The following is a 21,942-nucleotide window of genomic DNA, read 5'->3' on the forward strand; positions in this document are numbered from 1 at the left end:
CTAGTTTTTCTTTCCTCTAGGAGGAAGATTAGTCTGTAACTTAATAGCCTGGTTCTTCTTCACATTTGCCTACATAATTTTCACACTTCCCATGATATAAAACATCGTTAAATTTGACATTGGTTAAAACCTTTATGAGTCACCACCCACCTAGGGAAAAGTAATGCAATAGTCTTGTTGACCTAACAAAAAATCATGGGATTATCACAAAAGAAATGGTCAAATAGAATGCACCCAATCAGAATTTGTTTTGGGACTGTGATTCTTTCTTAGTGAATAAGAAACCTTTGCAAGGACTATACATGTCAGTGTACACTTATGGAGTGGGGTTTTTTTTCTCTTCTTTTTAAAATTCTCAAAGTTTGTCACTAGAAAAACCAACTAAAACCACAAGTAATTTCACAGGATTTGACAATTGTAATACTGATTTTTTCCCTAGCAAAGTCACCATTTTGTTGGTGTTTTAAAACTACTAAATCAACAAAATGTTCAATACCAAAATGATAACACTCATATAACCTAAGGATTAGCCAATTCCAATTAACAATTACATAATTAAACCGTTTGGACCCAAATTCAACAAAACAAAGGATGGTTTCTGTTGGGTGTTTTTTTTGCACGAGGTCAATGGTAGGAATCAATAGTGTAATTCCTCTCTTGAAAAGAAGATTTTTTTAAGGATTCACTCCAAGGTTCAGTGTTTGTCTTGTGACATACCAAAATCCACTCAGTAGAAGATAAATGTGAATGTTCACGAGGAAGCCTTTGCTGTTCCAAAAACTCTTTTACCTTGAAATCAAGTAAAATCTGTTCGCTGTCTCAAAATATCACACCAAAAGAACAATATTTTTCTATTTTTCTATTTTTCAATGAATGCAACTCTAACAATGCAACTACTATGAGGTCCTATTCTAATAGGGGGTTAACAAAAAAAATAACAAAACTAAAAGAAAATAACATGAAATCAAATAAATTGAAATTGAAATTCCTAAATGGACATAAGCTACAGAACACAACACGTTGCGAGTTAAACATTTGAAGAAATAGGTAGGAAACTAATAAAAATAGGAGTAGCGCTTCCTAGAATCCACTAATGCAATCATCGATGAGAATTTGTAACAAATTGAATGATGTTTCACTCTTCATCAAATCGCAAGGCCACAAAAAGTGCACTCATGCGAGACAAAAAGCTATGTAGACACAATCGGGTGATCTCTTCTCAAGCTTGTTATGTCAACAGAATTCATATATCTGTAACAAACACTAGAATTAGAAGATTGCACAACTAGAAACAATGCAATAAACCTTTGGCTCAATCAAAATCTCATGAATAAATCCACAAAACAATGACACATTCAGGAAAGAATAACTACACTCCGAATGCTAGCACCAAAAGCATAATTTTATTGCATAATAACGACGACCCTTTTGCATTTTACAATGGGGTATTTATAAGAAATAATCACCTCAATTTGTGCTGAGAGTGAGAGATATCTTAATGCAATAAAATGCTTTTAAAACATTAAAACAAACTAAATATATACAAACTGGTAATCTAACTGGTGCTTAGAGGGACTCCATCCATATTTTATTCATTAATTGGATGCATGAGCCCTTTACATGTTAAAAATAATGAAAGCATGAGAGGGAAAGTAGGAGGAAGCCATTAGTCGAAGTAGAAGTGCATGGAGACACCCAAAATAGAAGCAGGCCCTTCACTTGATGTATGTCGGAGTTACCTTGCCATCAAAATGCATTTCCAATGCATGGAAAGTGCTATTTTTGAAATTGATAGTCCACTGTTAGTGCACCTCTGAATTGTGGAGCTTCATGAAAATGTGGAGCTGCGAACCTATGGACCTGCGAACCTCGACTGAGTCAAAACCTCAAAAATTTTCTAAGTGTGAAAATTGAAATTCTGGCATCTAGGTTTTGTTCATCTTCATCCTAAAGATATGTTTGGATATTTTCCCTTGAATTTCTCTATAATCTCAGTAATCTTAGCAGCATCAGGAAGATCCAAAGCCTCATAATTATCTTTAACCTTCTGTCTATAATTGTCCACCTCAATTTGACTTTTTGCAAAATCCCCAAGTTTGGTATCCAACTCTAACAATGCTTCTTTTGTCCTAAAGGCTTGTCTGATTTCTTCATCACTGGATGCTTCCTCTAATGTCTTTCTAAAGTTTTCTACAACTACCTCAACTGATAAAAGCTTCTCTCATTCTTCATCTTCAAAAATATCCAAGCATGCATCACTATATAACTTTTCTGCTTCCAAAATTCGCTCTCGAGCTTGGTCCTTGAGCCTATGTATCTCATCATGGAATGTTTCCATCACTTTATTTCCTTTTGCAATCTTTTCTATCCAATCATCTATCATGTCTAGCTCATCGCCATTATATACATCAATCAGAATGCAGTACCTTTGTCCTTTTATGGCCTGTAGAATTTGCAAATCCTTGCTCCAAACTCGTACCTCATCCATAATGTTGAAGTCCCGCCTCAAAATTGCCACGATCTTATCAACATTGTCTTGTGTAGCATGCAATAATTTTAGACTTCCTATAATTATAGTGATACCCCTATCCTCAAGGTTTTCTTGCCAATCCTGACAAGCTCTCAAAAATGGATTGAGCCATACACCTTCCCCTTCTTTCAGAATGGTAGTCAAAGTCTCCTCGGGGTGTTCAGAATCAAGAGAACCAATAACTTCAACTAGATATCCTTTCAAGATCTCAACTTGCCTTCGAAGTGCTCTGATTTCAATCTCATCATGTTCCATGTAGTTAAGAACCTCTTTGACTCCCATAGTCATCATTTGTCGAGAAGTATCCCATGTAGGTTTCGCTAACATGATATCCTTTACTTCATAGTCCTGAAGGCTGACATATTCTTCATCTGTTCCTTTTGGGGGATGAGCCACTTGTGCAAATAGGTCATGATTTCGAGTAGTGGTAATGAATGAAAATGGTGTTGCATCCTGTAATGGAGAGTCAGGATTGCTCAAAATCTCTGCAATGTCAAAAATATCATCCTCAAAAGCAAGGAATTGATGCTTAGCACTTCTCATTATTTCCTTCTGTAACCATCTTGGGATATGTCTTTCTTCAACCTTAGCTCTAGATGATGAAGGGATGTGTTCAACTACCTCCTTCCCTTTGTCATTTTTTCTTGGAGTTTCCTATTGTGAGGGTTCTTCTTCTATAGTCTCAGTTTTTGTAGATCCTGTAGTTTGATCATCAACTTCCTAGGAAGGCTATTGTATACATTCCATTACCTGTGCCTCTTTTGGTGGCTCATTAGTCCTTGGTTCTGGTTCTCCTTGTAATGATGATTCTTTCTAAACATTTTCCTTTGAACTTGGAGGTGGAGGTGTCACTGAAACCTTATCTACCATCATAGCTTGAGGTGAAGATGGGGGCATTAGATGAGGACCTTGTGTGTCAGGTGGCATTTGCATCCAATCTTGCTGTTGAGATTCACTTGTAGGAGTATCTCTAATCTTATCTCCAACCAATTTTGTACCCACTGGCATGAAATCAAAATTTGGAATGGAGAGAATATCATCACCTAGCTCTCTTTGCTCATTCACCCATCATTGTACTTCCTCTTTCAACGAAGAGAGCTCTATTGTTTTAGCTTGGGTGGGTGGTGGTGTATTTGTGACATTCTTCTTTCTTTCCAATTCTGTAGCTTTGGCAAGTTAGGTTCTCCCTTGTAGAAGCACTTGCTCTTCCTCCCCATCTAACTCTATTTCATCCTCATATAATTCTTCCTCAGGAATGGTTTCAAGAACAGATGGATTAGGCACTAATCTTTTATGAACTCTCTGCCTCTTGTTCATTCTAACCTTGACCCTCCTTTGCTTCTGTGGAACCATAGGAGAAGTGAGCTCTTGATGCATTAGAGGAATGGATGTCTCTGGAATCTCTCCCTCCTCTTTCTGGCTTGATAAAATAGGAGGCAATGGAAAATCAACTTGGATATGAGAAATCCCAGAGTCGTGGGGGTCCTGGGGAGTAGATTCATGTTGCTGAAAAGGGGCCTATTCTTCATCATGCTCTATCTAGATCCTCTGAGGAGAGGCTCTCTTCCTCTTTTCTTTCTTCTTCTCTGGTGGGTGGTAATATCCCACTAGACGATCAAGCTGGTAGACCGTTTCTGGCCTGATAGGAGACTGTAGCACAAAGATAGGAACTATGACTTTCCTCCCCTTTACCTTTTCTGGGCGAGCATGTATATGGAATATCACTTTATTTAGAATTAAATGAAGTCTTTGTCATTCTGATGACATGTCTTTCTCAATGATTAATATCATCTCCTTCCTCTCTATCAATTTTTGCATTCAAAATGGGCCTCTCGCAAACTTTATTTGTATTGAATAAGGGATCTAGTAGCTCCTGCAAATCTTGTAGCCTTATCTCATATAGGATGGTCAAATGGAGAGCCTTCTCTGCTAAATACAAAGTCATTCTACAATAGTCCCTAATATGGACATCATAGTCATTTGTGGCATTCATCCAATGATCTTCAATGGCGTCCTTGTGGTAGAACTCTTTTCCTACCAAATTTTCCACTTTACCAACACTGTTAAAGAACGACTGGGGAGAGTTATATTCCTCAAGAGGATAGTTCTCCCACTCCCACTCGAAAGTCAGGATATCTTGCTTTCTCTTTACTTGGTATGCCCCTATTACAAAAGGCCAATCCCAATAAGGCCTTCATTTTTTCTTGATCCTCTCATAGGCTGACTCAATCTGTCGAGAAATTTCCATCAGAACCAACTTATCACTTTGTTATCTTGGGAGCTTCTTTGGATGGATAGATGCACCACCAACCCGAATGTATGTGAATGTCCAAATTTGGATAAAATATGCATTGAGAGCTATGATTTGTGCCTTGGCCTCATCAGAAAATCTCTTTCCATAGTTGCCTTCGATGAATCGAATGATGGCAAAGATAAAGGCATCATTCACAATCCGGTATTCTTTGCTTTGTGGTGAGAGCTTTTTCTTAACTAGCTGAGGATAAACTATATATGGCCATGCATTAGGATCTTTCATACTGCCCCTTTTGTACAACCTGAGATAGTCGGTGGCTCTTGCTGCAAGTAGATATATCACATAAGAAGTCATATAGAACTTCTTCTTGTCCTTTACTATCTGCAACTGATCACACAAGTTCTCACTAAGTGTGGTAGCCCAATCTAGTGGCATCTTTGCATGTCTGATGGTTTCAATGAAGTTGACCATGAATGGAGTGAGATGACCTGCTGTAGGAAATCCCATAACTCTAGTAAGGAGAATAATTGAATATCCAATGTCATCCCTCATGTATCCTCAAGCCATATCTACTTTTCTGATTGTCTTTCCTCGAGATGGCTTCTCAATGAAGTATGAGGAATATATGATGTCCATGGCCTCCTGGTTATGATCCTTATGCCACTTCTCAGCTGCTTCATATGAAAGCTTAATAAACTAATCAGCTCTAGGTAAGTGAAAGACTCTCTCAATATTATCAAGTCGTAGATCCAAGACTACTTCCCTAGTGACACTCTTTACCACCCTTTCCTTGGGAACAAAATATCGAGATAAGGTCATGATCAATTCAGTTGATTGAACAGTCCCAAGATGTGATGCTGCATTTACAAATCCAGACCGTATTAAGGTGGATCTCAAAGAAGATCTTTCAGTTGGGTTGTTACAAACCCTCAAAAATTCTTCCAAGTCCGTGTGTCCAAGTTTTGTGTCTTTAATCTCAGAGTGTTCATTGTGCAATCATGACTTCAGGGTTATGCCTTGGAACTTGTATATGACTAGCTTTGCTATTGATCCAGATGTGGATGCCATTTGATTGTATTACCTGCACGTCACAAAAAAATAATAATAATAATAATTACTGGATACATAAAACATATTAAAAAAAATGAAACTCAAAAACCAATTTTATTTTACTTATGATTTTTTATTTTTACTTTTAAATTTTTATTTTTTATTTTTATTTTTTCAATTTTATTTTTATTTTTTTGGGTTTTTTGATCAAGTATATAAAAACAAAATAATTTAAAAAAATGAGGGCGGTGGCTGCAGCTGCACGTGCCGCTCACCAAAAGGGGGCAACACAGTGGCACGATGCGTGCGTAGCCCTAAAGGCGCGTTCAACACTGGGCACCCAAAAGGGCAGTGTGGCGCATCAGCATAGCCTTAAAGGTGCGCGTAGTGTCACGCAGCCAAAAGGGCGACACGACGGCAAGGCACGTGCGTAGCCTTAAAGGCACATGTAGCGTCACACGCCCAAAAGGGCTCTACAGTGGTGCGGTGCACACGCAGCCCTAAAGGCGCATGCAGCACCGCGCATCCAAAAGGGTGGCACACGTAGCATGAATGGAGAGAGAGAGGGGGGGGGAAGAGTTTTCTCACCTTCCTCCCTTAGCCAAAAAACAAGGTAGTGGAAAAAATGAAATGAGTAGGAGGAAGGAGGGGGTTTTATAACCCCCTCTCCTTGCTTGTTCTTACAAAGCGCGCATGCCTCGATATGCGCATGTGCAAATTTTTTTTATAATTTTTTATAATTCTTAATTTTTTAATATTTTTTTTTTCTCTAACTGATTTAAACGAGACTTTCTTCTTCTTCCAATTTTTTTTGAACTATGAGCCCGGGAGTCGAAAGAAAGTAGGGGGTCCCCATTCCTAGTGAGGAATGGGGTGTGTGTTGTGGATACCACAACAAATGGCCCCGAAAAAAGGAAGAAATGACCAAGGCATTTCTTCATCAGCAAACATTTTTCCACTCTGTGTCAAACACCAACCGATTTTCAAACATCCCAAGCATCTTTTGGATGACTTTCTTAGTCCAAATCTCAAAACTCGAAACCTTCTAGCTTAGTGTGTGCATTATGTATTCATTCCTTTTGATGTGTCAGGCTATAGTCAATCAGAGTTTTTTAACAACTTGAAACAATCTTCCACTCCTCCCAGCTCATTCATTTGGAATCTCCATGAAGACTCTTTATCAATCAATTTCTTGACCCGATGAGAGAATTAGTTTGAGGGCTCTTGGTAGGATGTGCATAATTGTTCCATGTCATTCAACATGTTACTTTTGATGAAATAGTACTTTTGAATATGAGACACTTTGTTTTGCAACATATCTTTAGCCATTTCAGATCTTTAGAATCCTTTAGTCTTAACACTGTCTTTTCTTTCTTTCTTTCTTTCTTTTTTTTCCAATTTTTTTTTTTGAATTTTGTATCCTGACTATGCTTAGACTATGTAGCTAGAACATCAGTGTCATTTCTTGGATTTGATCTCTTATGAACATCCCTTGTGTTCCTCTTTTAGAACTTTTTTAGGAAACTCTCACGCCAAACAATGATCTTATTAACCTTTTGAGGAGACCCCTCTTACTTGAACTAGTCAGAGTTTGGATCATTTCTCATCATCTTCGAATTGAAATTGAACAACATCTAACACACTCAAATCTTTAAATTTTCAAAGTGTTGAGAACTTGTTGGTCCAAACTTCTGATTTCCAGACTGAAAGTCCCCTATTTCCACAAGAAATGTCAGTTTCTCAGTTGGTATAAGACACATAATCATCCAAATGTTTTGACAAAGAAATACCTCTTCCTAAAATTGAAACCAAAGAGTGGTTAGTAAAGTCTTGAGAAAAATCCCAAGTACACCTTACCCCCTAGGGCAAACTTGACTTTAAAAGAAAACACACGACTAAAAGCAAACACACAACTTGAAAAAATGAAACACACTTGCAGAATTAAACACTCTTGCCGAAATGAAAATTTAATCTACATGTGAAAATGAAACTTAACTATTTTTTTTTTTCTAGGCTTCAAAATAATGTTTCAGAAATTTCCTATTTATGGGCAAAGGTAGAAACTCCCCCTATATGGAACTTAGCCTAAAAGTGTTTTCTCCGAGAATTTTTGCAATCTGATATGGGCTTGTCCACAAGTGTTGAAACATGGTATGGCTTCTTGACTTTTCTTTCACCTTATCCCAAAGTAGGACTAGGTTAGAAATCCTAAAAGATTTTATGGTGGCCCTCTTGTCAAACCATCTCTTGACAATGACTTGATGTTTAGCGATGTGTTCTAATGCAGTTGTTCATTTCTCCTCCATTTCCAGAAGATTCATCAATTGGATTTGTACCCTATCAGTGTCATCTGCATACCCACTCATGAATTTTAAAATAGGAATCTTAAGATTGAGCGGGAATACTGGTTCTTGCCCATAAACAAGTAGATAGGGAGAAGTACCCAAGGCCTTTTTTACTTTGACCCAATTTGTCCACAAGGCGTATTTCAATTGTGTATGCCAATCCCTAGGGTTCTCCTTCAGCAGTCATTTTATCACAGTGATCAAATTTTTGTTCATAGACTCTGCTACCCCATTTCCTTACGGGTAGTAATTTGAAGAGAATTTGATGATGACTTTGTTTTCAAATGCCCATTGTGTCAAAAATGTAGATGCAAATGCAGATCCATTATCGCATACAAGAGCAAATGGCATTCCAAATCTAGTAACAATATGTTCTTCCAAAAAGTCTGTCACCACCTTAGCAGTGCAATTTTTGAAAGTCTTAGCCTCCGTCCAACGTGTGCAGTAATCGGTAGCTGTAAGGATGAATGTGTGTCCAGTTGATAACAGTGGGTTTACTGGACCAATGAAATCCAGTCCCCACTTTGCAAAAGGGTGCACCGCATATACCGGTTGAATTGGCATTGTTGGGTGCCTCTCTTTGTTAGCACTAGTTTGGCATGTATGACAGGAATGCACATGTTCAAATGTATCCTTGAATATTGAGGGCCAAAAATAACTCGATCTTAAAATCATGTGTGTTGTGGCTTCTACTGAACCATGTCCTATACCATACTTATCATGAAACTATTCCAAGACATCCTTAGCTTCTTCATGTCCTAAGCATTTCAAATAAATCCCCTCGTAGTTCCTTTTATACAACTTGTTATCAAGTAACTTGTAAGACTCACATTTTATCTTAAGTCCCCTATGTTGTGAACTGTTCATCCACTTGGGGCATTGACCTTGTAGGAGATAATAGACAATATCCTGGTACCACACATCTGTTACCACACCTTGATTGATATCAACTTGTGATACAACCATCTTCTTTAGATCATCTTCATCAGTTTCATAATCAAATTTGAATTCCTTTTGACTTCCTTCTTGGTTGTCAACAATCATTTTGGATAATCCTTGGCCTCTGACTAATCACATAGGTTGAATCTCTAGATCGAATTCCCTAAGTATTTCCATCCACTTTCCTCTTCTTTTGCCAAGTACATTCTGCATCAAAAGCATTTTTAATGCTGGGTCAGGTACAATTGCATACATCTTACTTCTAAGTATGTAGTGACGAAACTTCTTTACTGCCTTGATTAATGCAAAGGACTATTTATCAAGATTTGAATATTTTAACTCAGTGTTCTTTAGAGGAGAACTCATAAAAGCAATGGGTCATTCATCTTCCTTCTCTCTTTTTTGCGTCAAGATCCCTGCATAAGAATGTTCGAAAGCAAAGGAATAGATCTTGAAAGGTAACTTGTAATCTAGGCTTACCAAAAAAAGGGCTGTGGAAATGGCAATCTTGATATCTTGGAACGATTTATTTTTCTCTGGTACCCATTCTATTTTAGCCCCCTTTTTGAGTAAATCATTGAGGGAGCAGACTATCTTTGCGAAACCACTTATGAATTTGGGTACAAAGTTTATCTTTCCAAAGAAAGATTTCAACTCCTTCTGACTGTGAGGAGGTGCTAATTTTAGAATAGATTCAACTCTGTTGAGATCAATTGAAATTCCAACTTTAGAGATGACATGTCCCAGGAGCTTTCCTTTAGTAACACCGAATGAACATTTCTTGGGATTGAGTGATATGCCATACCTGTGAAATCTATTGAATACCTGCCTTAGATCAAAAATATGAGTACTTTGATCCTTCAAAAAGATAGTCAAGTCATCCATGTAGATGACTATACACCTGTTCATCAATCCTTTGAAGGCTTCATCCATTTCTTGTTGAAATGTAGCTCCCGCATTAATCAGCCCAAAAGGCATCCTTCTGTATGAAAACATTCCCCCCTTGGTCGTGAAAGCAGTCTTTAGCCTATCTTCTTCATCAACCATCACTTGGTTATAACCTAAGTAACCATCCAGAAATGACATCATCTTTGAACCATTAATGATTTGCAACACTTCATCTAACGGGGGTAGAGGGTATTTATCCTTCTGAGATGCCAAGTTCAAGTTACGAAAGTCAACACAAAGGTGAATCTCTCCAGTATTTTTTCGTATAGGAACCAAATTTGCTACCCAGGTGGAATGACAAATAGGGAATATGATCTTAGCATCCAGTAGTTTTTTAACTTCTTTCATAATCAATGGTTCAATTATCAAATTTATCGGTCTTTGTCTTTGCCAGAAAGGTTTAGCATCTTGTTTCCATGGGATGTCATGTGTGATAATCTCAGGCTCATAAGTTTTTAATTCTTCATAGCTCCAAGCAATGACATCTTTATACTCGATGAGCAACTTGAGCATGTCATCCCATTCCTTTTGGTTGCAGGATTTTCCTATTTGCACCATTTCTAGTTCTTCATTAGTGCCTAAATTGTACGAGTCACATTCTTCGATTCCTTTCTCTTGAGTTTCCCTTCAATGGAATGCTGATTCATCATGGTCAAAGATGCATTCAAGTTCAACCATCCCTTTCAGAATGTTGTTGGCTTTCAAATTAAGGATTCCATCATCATCCTCAAGCTCATCATCTTTGAGCTTGTCTTCAAGTGTATCATCAATCTCTTGTCCTTGGAAATGGCGACTGCACATAATAAAGTCGAGCATATGTTGATCATCTTGAAAGACTTGAAAGTTCATGATATTGTCAGGAATGGCAACTAATTCAACTAAGAATCTTTTCAAATTTTTTCTTTCTACTGGTTGTAAAGTGCTGGCTGAGATTGCAAGGGCATTTGCTACCACATTCCTTCTTCTTGGAATGGATTTGACGTTTAGAGCTTCAAAGTCATCCGTTATATCCCATACCCTTTTCCTATAAGTGATTAATCTTTTGTCATTGCATGAGTATATGGATTTTACTTATCTTATCACTAGTTGAGAATCTCCTTCGATTATAAGAGCAGTAACTCCTTTCTCCAATGCAAAGAGAAGTCCTCGAATCAAGGCTTCATATTCTGCACCATTATTAGTACATCTAAACTACAATCGATATGTGGCATAGAAAGACCTACCTTTTGGGTTGATTAGTTCAATACCTGCACTAGCTCCTAATTTGCATCTGGAACCATTGAAGTGGAGTGTCCAAATTGTATTTTCCTTGGGTTTTTTGACTTTGTGCTTATTTGTCCTTAACTTTTCTTTTACTTGAGTCTTGAACGACTATTTCTTAGGAACCCATTGTAACTTTTCTCGTGTAGGGCTTGATGAATCTCCTTCATATCCCATGGATAGAGGAAGAGTGTGTTTTTCTTGCTCCTCCTGAATTTTCCCTATTAGCTCATTGATTTGTTTGACTTTAGGTTTAGGATGAATGACTACTGAAGTCCATCCTTTACCTTTAACATACCATCTTCTTCTCTGAACTTTAATTATCCCAAGAGGAGGAGAAGATAAACCTCCACCATCTAAAGAGGTATCACTCTATGATACATTTAGGTCTTCACTTTCCTCCTCAATTTGTTCAATAAGGTTGGATGAATTCGCTAAATCTTGACTTTCAATAATTTCATCACTAGAGGTCTTTGTATTCTTGTTTTCCATTATTTTTGTCAAAACCTTTGCTACTACTTCTTGGTTTGCTGAACATTCGAACACTGAATGACTAACTTTGTGCAACCGACAAAATCCTGGAAGGAGGAGGATACTAGGGTAAGCTTACTCTCCTAAGCATTGTAGATTAGTGACCAAACTTTCTATGAATTGTGTCACGGTCTCACTTTTGGGTACTGACACCTTAGGTTCTTCATTTTGATCTTGAGATGTCTTATTTGGGACCATATTCAATACCATCACTTTGTACGACCCCAAGTTAGATTGTAAGAATTTTATCTCATTCGGGGCATTGTAATCCATGATCATTGTTTTCAGTTTGGGCTCAACATCTATCTTCATTTGATTGTTCAAACCTTTCCATGGCAACCATAATTGATTGAAATCTATAGAGAACCATCCTCTGAGACATTTTGTCCATTCTTTACTAAGGAGTAATCCGTATGTCTCTGGGATGTCAACCACATGTATGTCAACAATATCCTAGATTCAAGGATTAATTGTTAGCTGTATCCACACATCTTTCAATACTCCAATGACTTTTACCTCTATTTTATCCAACTATATTACCACTCGATTAGAGGGTTGAGGATTAACTCCTAGCCTTTGAGCTATTGATAATGGCATCACATTACAAGAAGCTCTTGAATCAATAAGACAATTGTGTAGATTCTTTCCATATATCCTTATGCTCAGCAAAAATGAGGGTACCTCGACTTTGTCCTTGAACATAGTAGGCATTGCTTCTGCAGTATTTACTTGTTGTGGCATCATCTTTTGGGGAACATTATTCATATTATGGCAAATCTTTGTATTATCCAATGTCTTCATGAGTGCTTCTCTTTGTTGTGGACAATTCTACAACATGTCAAACATGGACATATTGGATTTTTTTTTCTTCAAGTCTTCAATCACATTATATTTTTCAGTAGACCAAGCAAGGTTCCTTAGTATTGTTGGTATGTTTACTTGATTCTGATACTATGGTCCTCCTTGGGCTAGCATTACCGGTGGTGGATTGTTGCTTGCTCTAGGATCAGGTGGGGTTGGTTGCAAACTAGGAGGAATTCCATCAATCAAGGGATCCTTTTTGTTTCTGAGATTATATGTGTTTTGATTATCATTTCAAAAGGCAAACATCTCATCATGTTGAAGATCAGGTTCTTGACTAAAAGGGAACAAGAATTCTTCATTTGCTTGTCGTTCCACTTGTACATTCTAGGTAGAATCATAGGATTCTAATAGCATTGTGTTAAATTGAATAGGAGGCAGATTATCATTCATTGGTGGGTTTTGATTCACATCTTGATTACCATTGTAGTATGCACCATCGTTGCTAGGCATATTTTGGCTATCATCATACTGATTAATGTTGGCATACTGAATGTTGTTGTTATCGACAAGAATCCTTCCATTATTTGGTCTAGTGTTCCATTGTCGGTTTTTTCTTTGGAAGCCATTGTTGCAATCAGGAGGATTGAAATTTTTTCCTCCCCTATTGTTTCCTACATTGTTGTTGTCGTTATTGTTGAAGTTCTTGTTGTAATTTTGGCAAAAATTGTTGTTCTAGGGGCCAACATTGTTTCTCTAGAAGTTGTTACTTTATCCTTGAGACATTCTAAGATGCATCAATTTGTTGTTCATTTGCGACATGGTTTTCTTCATTTGACCAACTTTCGACAGGAGATTATTATCTACTTCCACAGGAACTATCACCTTTTTCTCAAAGAAGGCTATTTTGGGGGGCTCATACCCTGGATATGTTATCGCCTGAGTTTGTGGAGCTGGTACCTATTGTAATGGAACTGGGTTCATAGGTATGAACTGACTAGGTACAGTGGGTGCTCCCACAGCAACCATTGGCATTGTAGGGACTGCTTGTGTAGAAAGCATCATTCCTCCTCCATTAGGATTAGCTTTCTTTGTGAACGTAATTACTTCTGCAAAGAATTTGTGCAATGTGTCAATATTTGCTACAGGGAGTCTCCTTAGAAAAATCACAGTAAGAGGATCTATGGCATTGAAATAAACTTGGATGGCAGCTTTAAGTGGAATTATGTATGGTATTTCCAACTTGCGGTAGGCCATATGAAAATGATGATTGAAGCGTGAGACCATTTCAGCTGGGTCCCTTTTTATTGATATGAATTGTTGATGCATCACTACTAGATTGATGAATTTTTTGAATTGTTCCAAAAATGATTTTTCAAAAGTGTCCCAGTCTCCAATACATCTTGGTGGTAGGTTCACATACCAATTGAAGGAAATCTCCCCCAGAGAGTAGGGAAATAAACGAAGAACCACATCTTCATTAGCAATTTGCTTCCGGTTGCAAATTTCCTTAAAAATCTTGACGTGATCTTCAACGGTTCTTGTTTCTCCATAAATAAACCTTGGACAAAATTTCTCAAGATTCTTAGGGAGGTCATGGAGGGCACCTCTCAAGCTAAGGGGTGAATCAACTACATTTGTAAAAAAGGCCATTGGAGGATTTTGTGGACCTAAAGGCGGGTGGAAAGGTGATGGGAGTGTTGGAATATGTGGAGGTCCACCTAGTGGTTGAATGGGTGGTGGAGTAGAAGAAGATGATGAAATGTTGAATGGAAGTGGTTGAATTTAGGGTATTCCTCCGTCACTACGTGGCTTATGAAAATGAGTAAGCTCTAGAAATTCTTGGGCACTTGGTTAAGATCTCAATGCTTGCTGGAATGGGGATCTAGGATCAATATCTTCCAGATTGTATCAATTTTGGGAAAAGTGTACCACTACAGAAGCAAACTTCCTCACTTCTTCTAAATTTTGCGAACCATAGAGTTTTGCAGAGCTGTAGACCTGCAGACCTGTGGAGCTGCGGACCTAAATTTCTGAAAATTTCAAAAGTGATTTCTAAACTTTTTATGTAGTGTAGGATTATTGCAAGGTTGCAAAATTTTTGAAATTTGATCAAATATTTCTTGTTTTCAATAGTATGTTCTTTGTAGGGGCCCTCCTTCTAGTGCCACTTCTGTTGGGCATTCATTTTGCACGAGGTCAATGACAGGAATCCATAGTGTAATTCCTCTCTTGAAAAGAAAATCTTTTTAAGGATCCACTCCAAGGTTCAATGTTTGTCTTGTGACGTACCAAAATCCACTCAGTAGAAGATAAATGTGAATGTTCACCAGGAGGCCTTTGCTAGTTCCAAAAACTCTTTTACCTTGAAATCAAGTAAAATCTGTTCGCTGTCTAAAAGTATCACACCAAAAGAACAATATTTTTGTATTTTTCTGTTTTTCAATGAATGCAACTCTAACAATGCAACTACTATGAGGTCCTATTCTAACAGGGGGTGAGCAAAGAAAATAATGAAACTAAAAGAAAATAACATGAAATCAAATAACTTGAAATTGAAATTCCTAAACAGACATAAGCTACAAAACACAACACGCTACGAGTTAAACCTTTGAAGAAATTAGTAGGAAACTAATGAAAATAGGAGGAGTGCTTCCTAGAATCCACTGATGCAATCGTCAATGAGAATTTGTAACAAATTGAATGATGTTTCACTCTTCATCAAATTGCAAGGCCACGAAAAGTGCACTCATGCGAGACAAAAAGCTATGTAGACACAAACGGGTGATCTCTTCTCAAGCTCATTATGTCAATGGAATTCATATATCTGTAGCAAACACTAGAACTAGAGGATCGCACAACTAGAAATGATTCAATAAACCTTTGGCTCAATCAAAATCTCATGAATAAATCCACAAAATAATGACACATTCATGCAAGAATAACTACACTCCGAATGCTAGCACCAAAAGCATAATTTTATTGCATAATAACAGCGGCCCTTTTACATTTTACAATGGGGTATTTATAAGAAATTGTCTCCTCAATTTGTGTTGAGAGTGAGAGATATCTTAATGCAATAAAATGCTTTTAAAACATTAAAAAAAACTAAATATATACAAATTGGTAATCTAACTGGTGCTTAGAGGGACTCCATCCATATTTTATTCATTAATTGGATGCATGAGCCCTTTACATGTAAAAAATAATGAAAGCATGAGAGAGAAAGTAGGAGGAAGCCATCAATCGAAGTAGAAGTGCATGGAGACACCCAAAATAGAAGCAGGCCCTTCACTTGATGTATGTTAGAGTTAACTTGCCATTAAAATGTGTTTCCAATGCATGGAAAGTGCTATTTTTGAAACTAGCAGTCAACTGTCGGCACACCTCTGAATTGTAGAGCTTCATGAAAATGCGGAGCTGTGGACCTTGATTGAGTCAAAAACCTCAAAAATTTTGTAAGTGTCAAAATTGAAATTCTGGCATCTGTGTTTTGTAAATCTTCATCCTAAAGATATGTTTGGATATTTGCCCTTGAATTTCTTTATAATCTTAGTAATCTTAGCAGCATCAGGAAAATCCAAAGCCTCATACTTATCTTTAACCTTCTATCTATAATTGTCCACCTCAATTCGAGTTTCTGCAAAATCCCCAAGTTTGGTATCCAACTCTAACAATGCTTCTTCTATCCTAAAGGCTTGTCTGATTTCTTCATCACTAGATGCTTCCTCTAATGTCTTTCTGAAGTTTTCTACAACTACCTCAACTGATAAAAGCTTCTCTTGTTCTTCATTTTCAAAAATATCCAAGCATGCATCACTATATAACTTTTTTGCTTCCAAAATTCGCTCTCAAGCTTGGTCCTTGAGGCTATGTATCTCATCATGGAATGTTTCCATCACTTTATTTCCTTTTGCAATCTTTTCTATTCAATCATCTATCATGTCTAGCTCTTCACTAGTATATACATCAATCAGAATGTGGTACCTTTGTCCTTTTATGGCCTATAGAATTTGCAAATCCTTGCTCCAAACTCGTACCTCATCCATAATGCTGAAGTCCTACCTCAAAATTGCCACGATCTTATCAACATTTTCTTGTGTAGCATGCAATAATTTCAAACTTCCTATAATTATAGTGATACCTCTATCCTCAAGGTTGTCTTGCCAATCCTGACAAGCTCTCAAAAATGGATTGAGCCGTACATCTTCCCCTTCTTTCAGAATGGTAGTCAAAGTCTCCTTGGGGTGTTTAGAATCAAGAGGACCAATGACTTTAGCTAGATATCCTTTCAAGATCTCAACTTGCCTTTGAAGTGCTCTGATTTCAATCTCATCACATTCCATGTAGTTAAGAACATCTTTGACTCCCATAGTCATCATTTGTCAAGAAGTATCCCATGTAGGTTTCCCTAATGTGATATCCTTTACTTCATAGTCCTGAAGGCTGACAGCTTCTTCATCTATACCTTTTGGGGGATGAGAAACTTGTGCAAATAGGTCTTGATTCCAAGTAGTGGTAATGAATGCAAATGGTGTTGCATCCTATAATGGAGAGTCAGGCTTGCTCAAAATCTCTGCAATGTCACAAATATCATCCTCTGAAGCAAGGAATTGATGCTTAGCACTTCTCATTATTTCCTTCTAGAACCATCTCGGAACATGTCTTTCTTCAACCTTAGCTCTAGATGATGAAGGGATGTGTTCAACTACCTCCTTCCCTTTGTCATTTGTTCTTGGAGTTTCCTATTGAGAGGGTTCTTCTTCTATAGTCTTAGTTTCTGTAGATCCTGTAGTTTGATCCTCAACTTCCTGGGAAGGTTGTTGTATACATTCCATTACCTGTGCCTCTTTTGGTGGCTCATTAGTCCTTGGTTCCGGTTCTCCTTGTAATGATGATTCTTTTTGAACATGTTCCTTTGAACTCAGAGGTGGAGGTCTCATTGAAACCTTATCTACCATCATAGCTTGAGGTGAAGATGGGGGCGTTAGATGAGGACCTTGTGTCTCAGGTGGCATCTACATCCAATCTTGCTATTGAGATTCACTTGTAGGAGTATCTCTAATCTTATCTCCAACCAATTATGTACCCACTGGCATGAAATAAAAATCTAGAATGGAGAGAATATCATCACCTAGCTCTCTTTTCTCATTCACCCATCATTGTACTTTGTCTTTCGACGAAGAGAGCTCTACTATTTTAGCTTGGGTAGGTGGTGGGGTATTTGTCACATTCTTGTTTCTTTCCAATTCTGTAGCTTTGGCAAGTCAGGTTCTCCCTTGTAGAGGCACTTGCTCTTCCTCCCCATCTAACTTTTTTTCATCCTCATTTGATTCTTCCTCGGGAATGGTTTCAAGAACAGATGGATTAGGCACTAATATTTTATGAACTCTTTGCCTCTTGTTCATTCTAACCTTGACCCTCCTTTGCTTCTGTGGAACCATAGGAGAAGCAAGCTCTTGATGCATTAGAGGAATTGATGTCTCTGGAATCTCTCCCTCCTCTTGCTGGCTTGACAAAATAGGAGGCAATGGAAAATAAACCTAGATATGAGAAATCCCAGAGTCGTGGGGGTCCTGGGGAGTAGATTCATGTTGCTGCAAAGGGGCTTGTTCTTCAACATGCTCTATCTGGATCCTCTGAGGAGAGGCTCTCTTCCTCTTTTCTTTCTTCTTCTCTGGTGGATGGTAATATCCCACTGGATGATCAAGCTAGTAGACTATTTCTGGCCTGATAGGAGACTGTAGTGCAAAGATAGGAACCATGAATTTCCTCCCCTTTACCTTTTCTAGGCCAGCATGTATATGGAATATCACTGTATTCAAAATTGGATCAAGTGGAAAGGGTTTCTTGATGCAACTCTTTGTCATTCTGATGACATGTCTTGCTCGATGATTAATATCATCTCCTTCCTCTCTATCAATTTCTACATTCAGAATGGGCCTCTCGCCAACTTTATCTGTATTGAACAAGGGATCTAGTAGCTCCTGTGAATCTTGTAGCCTTATCTCATCCGGAATGGTCAAATGGAGAGCCTTCTCTACTAAATACAAAGTCATTCTACAATAGTCCCTGATATAGACATCATAGTCATTTGTGGCATTCATCCAATGATCTTCAATGGCATCCTCATGGTAGAACTCTTTTCCTTCCAAATTTTCCACTTTACCAACACTGTCAAAGAATGGCCAAGGAGAGTTATATTCCTCAAGAGGATAGTTCTCCCACTCCCACTCGCAAGTTGGGATATCCTACTTTCTCTTTACTTGGTATGCCCCTATTACGAATGACCAATCCCAACAAGGCCTTTGTTGTTTCTTGATCCTCTCATAGGTTGACTCAATCTATCGAGAAATTTTCATCAGAACCAACTTATCACTTGGGTACCTTGGAAGCTTCTTTGGATGGATAGATGCACCACCAACCCAAATGTATGTGAATGTCCAAAACTAGATACAATATGCACCGAGAGCTATGATTTGTGCCTTGGCCTCATCAAACAATCTCTTTCCATAGTCGCCTTCAATGAATCGAATGATGGCAAAGATAAAGGCATCATTAACAATTTGGTACTCTTTTCTTTGCGACGAGAGCTTTTTATTAACTAGCCGAGGATAAACTATATACAGCCATGCGTTAGGATCCTGCATACTGCCCCTTTTGTACAACCCAGGATAGTCAGTGGCTTTTGCTACAAGTAGATATATCACATAAGAAGTCATATAGAACTTCTTCTTGTCCTTTACTATTCGCAACTGATCACACAAGTTCTCACTAAGTGTGGTAGCCCAATCTAGTGGCATCTTTGCATGTTTGATGGTTTCAATGAAGTTGACCATGAATGGAGCGAGATAACCTACTGTAGGTAGTCTAATAACTCTGCTCAGGAGAATGATTGAATATCCAATGTCATCCCTCATGTATCCTCAAGCCATATCTACTTTTCTGATTGTCTTTCCTCGAGATGGCTTCTCAATGAAGTATGAGGAATATATGATGTCCATGGCCTCTTGGTGATGATCCTTATGCCACCTCTTAGCTGCTTCATATGAAAGCCTAATAAACTGATCAGCTCTAGGTAAGTGAAAGACTCTCTTGATATTATCAGGTCGTAGATCCAAGACTACTTCCCCAATGACACTCTTTACCACCCTTTCCTTGAGAAAAAAATGTTGGGATAAGGTCGTGATCAATTCTGCTAACTGAACAGTCCCAGGATGTGATGTTGTATTTACCAATTTAGACCGTATTAAGGTGAATCTCAAAGAAGAGCTTTCAGTTGGGTTGTTACAAACCCTCAAAAATTCTCCCAAGTCCGTGTGTCCAAGTTCTGTGTCTTTAATCTCAGAATGTTCATTGTGTAATCGTGACTTCATGGTTATGCCTTGGAACTTGTATACGACTTGCTTTGCTATTGATCCAGATGTGGATGTCATTTGATTGTATTACCTGCACATCACAAAAAAAAGAAAAAACAATTAATTACTGGATACATAAAACACATTAAAAAAAAATGTTACTCAAAAACCAATTTTATTTTTTATTTTTTATTATTTTTGGGTTTTTTGATCAAGTATATAAAAAAAAAAAAAATCTAAAATGAGGGAAATGGCTGCAGCTGCGCGCGCCACGCACCAAAAGGGGGCACCACAGCAATGCAGCGTGCACATAGCCCTAAAGGCGTGTGAAGCACCGCATGTCCAAAAGGGCAGCGTGGTGGCACGGTGCACACGCAGCCCTAAAGGGCGTGCACAACATGAATGGAGAGAGAGAGGGGGGGGGAATGAGTTTTCTCACCTTCTTCCCTTAGCCAAAAAACAAGGTAGTGGAAAAAGTGAAATGAGTAGGAGGAAGGAGGGGGTTTTATAACCCCCTCTCCTTGTTCTTACAAAGCGCACGGGCCTCGGTATGCACGCGTGCAAATTTTTTTTTTAATTTTTAATTATATATATATTTTTTAATTTAATTTTTTTTTTTAATTTTTTTTTTAATTTTTCAATTTTTATTTTTTTATTTTTTTCTCTAACTGATTTAAACGAGACTTTCTCCTTCTTCTGATTTTTGAACTATGAGCCCAGGAGTTGGAAGAAAGTAGGGGGTCCCCATTCCTAGTGAGGAATGGGGCGTGTGTTGTGGATACCACAATAGTTTCCTACACTTTAGGCTCTGTAAGACCAAGCGAGTGTACTTAGGGGATTATTCACCTGGGTATTGTTGCATGAGACTTAATTTATTTTCATTCTAATTTTCATCCTCTATCCCTATCACATGTGCAATTTATCCATTTTTTGATATTCTCTTATTCACATATATCCCTCTTAAGAAGATCTAGTCCCAATTCTCCCTAAGCTTAAAATTACTTTTGGGAAAAGTAACTACCTAATATGTAGAAGTAAAATATAAATGAGTGTTGACCAACATTATAACTCTAAACAAAATGGAACAAGAATGATTTTAAATTTGAAATATTTGGACATGTAGTAGCTGAAATTACTCTCTAACACCTCTGATTTATATGACCAATGCTTTATCCATAGGGGCAAAGAGTCAACTATTAGCAGGAGATCTTGTTTAATTAACTTGTACTTGAATTTATCAACTGTAATCACCTATTTCCATTCTTATGAGATACCCTTTTCATAAATCCATGAGTTCTACTGATCTACTGAAGCATTTATATAATCCCTTGAACTAAAAGTAACAATAAACAAATATACAACCCATCCAGACTACATTCAACTAAATGAACCTTATTCAAATGATCTCAAAATTAATAAACTCATGAAAGGAAGATAGAAAATAGTGACACAGATCTCTTGTAAATACCCTTTTGTATTATCCTTTTGCTAACTAATACAAGAACCAATAGAGACTCAATGAAGAGCCCATGAATTCATGCTAATACTATCATTTTTTTTAATACCAAAAAAGCACATTACAAGAAATAAACTCAAGAATAGCTACACATGACTAGACCGACTGTACTATTTCTTGACAATCCCAAAAAATGAATCAAAATTTGGACCATCACATTTCCTTGAAAACTCATATATAAAGGCATGCGTTGCACAACCAAAGGGCAAATGTGAATGATAGGTGTCCTTTACAAAAAGATACTTACATACACCTATCATAAAAAGACAAAACTAAAAATAACAGAAAGACTGAGACATCAAAAAATCTTTTATGGGTCCCTTTTTGTTACACTAGTTGGAAAGAAAGGGGTACTATGGTCTGATTCTTTGATTATTTTGATTCCTTGGAGTAAGTGGCCATCAAGCTTG

This window comes from Cupressus sempervirens, chromosome 5 (genome assembly GCF_028749045.1).
Source record: "Cupressus sempervirens isolate cs-2001-9-10 chromosome 5, ASM2874904v1, whole genome shotgun sequence".
NCBI lineage: Eukaryota > Viridiplantae > Streptophyta > Pinopsida > Cupressales > Cupressaceae > Cupressus > Cupressus sempervirens.